At 35.4% G+C, this 3,363-nt stretch overlaps 1 protein-coding gene across 2 annotated transcripts in view; it reads left to right on the top strand.

Moving 5' to 3' along the window:
• LOC122627101 (PDZ domain-containing RING finger protein 4-like) overlaps positions 1-3,363 on the top strand; it is a 153,026-nt gene that overhangs the window by 83,712 nt on the left and 65,951 nt on the right. The window lies entirely within an intron of this gene.

The following is a 3,363-nucleotide window of genomic DNA, read 5'->3' on the forward strand; positions in this document are numbered from 1 at the left end:
CAAAAAAAAAAAAAAAAAAAAAAGAGCGAGAGAGAAAAAGAAAAAAAGAAGGAATCGAACAAAGCAGCACCAATATCTATCGTTTTATGCATGGCGTTAATGCATCGCCCGAATCAATCGGTAAAACCTTTTCGGTCGAAGATATAGAGACGTTACGAGATTTAAAAAGAGTATTATGAGATTATCGTAAAAAGAAAAAAAAAGAAAAAAAAAAGAAAAGAAAAGAAATAAAAAGAAATCCTCCAATAAAATTAACTCAATTAATCTTCTTTGGTTTCATCAAAATTCATACAAATCCATTATATTATACTCACGAATATTCGTAATCGTACAAATATATCAAGCCCATAGAAATAGTTATTAAGAAAGAAAATGAAGACGAACAATGAATAATAAATGCGTTGCATTAACGTACTCAAATCAAATGCAATCCTTTTCATTGCGATTTATCATACAGACGAGCTGTTTTGTTTGAAACTATTATTTTCAAACGAAATTCATTTTTCTTTTCCGACAAACGCATAGTTATAAGTCTCGACGAGTTAGAGTAGTATATGAGGTAGTATAGTAAAGGTGAGAGAGGGTAGGGAGAGAGTTGGGTAAAACGAGGGAGGAGATACGGGGTGGGGGACGGGGACGGGAGAGGGGGTCGCAGCAATGCATCGAGGCCGACAGGAAAATAATTCAAGAGTAATTAATGGCGGGACATTGCCGCGGTAGTAATTAGTGAGCGGTTGGTAGAAAAAGGTTTTGCTTGAGGAATATTCGGGAGCTTAAGAAATTTCATCGGTGGTACCAACGTTCCTTTCTAACTCTCATTCTTACTCTCACTCTCACTCTCACTTTTTTCTCTCTCCCTCTACTTCTTTCCTTCTTTCTTTCTTTCTTTCTTTCTTTCTTCCTTCCTCCCCCTTCTCTCTCTCTGTCTTTCATTTTCAGTCCTTCCTTCTTTTTCTCTCCTCCCTTTCGTTTTCCTTCTTCCTCATTCTCATTCTCATTCTCACTCTCACTCTCACTTTCTCTCTTTTTTCTTTGATTTTTCGCAGGAGAGTGCGAATTAACGAGGTACGAATCGACACGGGAGAGAATTTTCCGCAGGAGAATTTTTCCGCGTCGTTTGAAAGGCGAAAGGAAGTTCTCGTGCCAAGAACACCCCCTATCCCTACCCCTACCCCTACCACCACCCCTCTCTTCGCATGGCTTCCAAAAGAGAAATATTCCTTGCGGTAGAGGGATCGAAATACGAGGATACGTAGCTCAGTGCCATTTCGAAGCAACTCAGACTCACTTCCTACTCTCCCTCCATCCCTCCCTATCACCCTCCCACCTCTTTCTCTTTTCCTTCTTCTTATCTTGCTACGGTGCACCTTCATCGGACCGAAACAAAATATATTTACGAATTCGCCCTTCTTTTCGTTTAGTCTCCTTTTCTCTTTACTTATAACGTTTCTCTTTGTGTATCTCCCGATGATCATACACGCATCGTAGAACGAGTGGGTTGGAAAATTTCACTGGACAGAATTTCTTAGATTTTTCTCTTATATAATTTGTCTATTTAATAATATTGTTATAACGGATAATAATTAACATGAAATAAATATTAATATAATATAAACGTATCTTGTTAATAACGTTATTATAACGGGTAATAATTAATACAAAATATAAAAATTTCAATATATTCAATACGGTCGTGATTAATTCGTGGATCAAATTAATTGAATTATAATTGTAAATAAATGTTTCACTTTTATTTCGTTAATTTTCTATACTCTCCTTTCTCCCATAATACTTCAATGATTATTGTAGTGATGATAACGATGATGATGACAATGGTACGAGGGATCGAATAGCGAAAAAGTGAAAAACGATCAAAGAGAGAGAAACAGACAGAAGAGAGGGAGAGAGGGATGGTGCGAGAGAGAGAGAGAGAGGGAGAGAGTAAAAAGGAAAAGAGAGAACTGCCTCAGGGTGGTCGACAAGGTCGGTTCGATAGGATTGGGATTGGATCACGATAAGATCGGATTGGATAGGATCTTCCTATACCGAAGGTAGTATTGAGTCTACTATAGGTGCAGGGTAAACCTCCGAAATTTATTCGATCAATTCCTTGGCACACGAAAGGGTATACGAACGAACGAAAGGACGAGCGAAAAAGACGCGACGGATAATGTAAAATAATTCGAGATACCTCGCCCGTTCCTCTTGGTGCTCAAGTTTCAAGTGAAAAAAAAAAAAAAAAGAAAGAAAAAAAGGAAGAAAGAAAATATATGGCATCCCATATTGCTCGCTATTTTCAACATTATTTTATAAGAAAAAAATTAAACATAGAAGAAAGTAAAAAGAAAATGAAATACGTAGAAATTCGCTATAATTATTTTTTTTATATTATACTTCTCGCACGTTGAAAATTCTAAGAAGGAATTTGTTAGAAAATTTTTATTTAATTTGCTTAACGATTATTTCAGTTGATTTTACGAACAGGTTTATAGGAATAGTAAATAAAGAATTGAACTACATCGATAATTTTCTCTTTTCAATGAAGTGGTAGATAGAAAAAACGATCATGATCGATATATCGAGAATCCTCGTTTTATCTGTTGGAAACTCGTAAAAGATGTGCTATCGGTTCATTTTGGCAAATTCACATAGAGAGGGATTAGGAATGCCGACTACGGGAATCCAGACTTTCAAGGTTTGCTAGAAGGAAGGGTGAAAAGAGTGGGATGTAATTTTCGAGCGTAACTTTCCCTTCAAGCTTTCAAGGCCAAATCGTTTTGGCCGAAGAGAGTACCAGACCGCAGAAGAGAAACGTATAATCTCTCGGGCATCTTGCCAAAGGTAATGTTCCACGAACCGTGATGCCGTTATCCTTTCGATCATTATACTTCACTGATAAGATACTCCAAGATTCAACTTCAATATGATGATTAATGACATCAATCGTGTCAAACGATGATTAATACGGATTATTACATATTTAACTTTTAATTTTCAACTCTTATTAAAATAATAATTTCTTATTATTCATGAAAATAGATTTATTTATATATACATATAAATTATACATAATTTTCTTAAAATACATATTATTAATTCGATGTGTATACATCCGTACAGATACAGAGAGATGACTTCGTCCGTTCACCTCGAAAAATTGGAACATTCAATGAGGTACAGAATCTAACAAAACTTTTTTTTGAAATGTCTCATATACAATTTCTTTTGTAGGTCGCATAGTGATGGAAATGCCAAAATGAAATTCATTCCTCTTTAATAATATTTTGTATTCTTATTTTCAGAGCACAATGGCATTTGAGGAGACAAATTCAACAACGATCAACAAAAGGATACTTATTACTA

This window comes from Vespula pensylvanica, chromosome 2, assembly GCF_014466175.1.
Source record: "Vespula pensylvanica isolate Volc-1 chromosome 2, ASM1446617v1, whole genome shotgun sequence".
Taxonomy (NCBI): Eukaryota; Metazoa; Arthropoda; class Insecta; order Hymenoptera; family Vespidae; genus Vespula; species Vespula pensylvanica.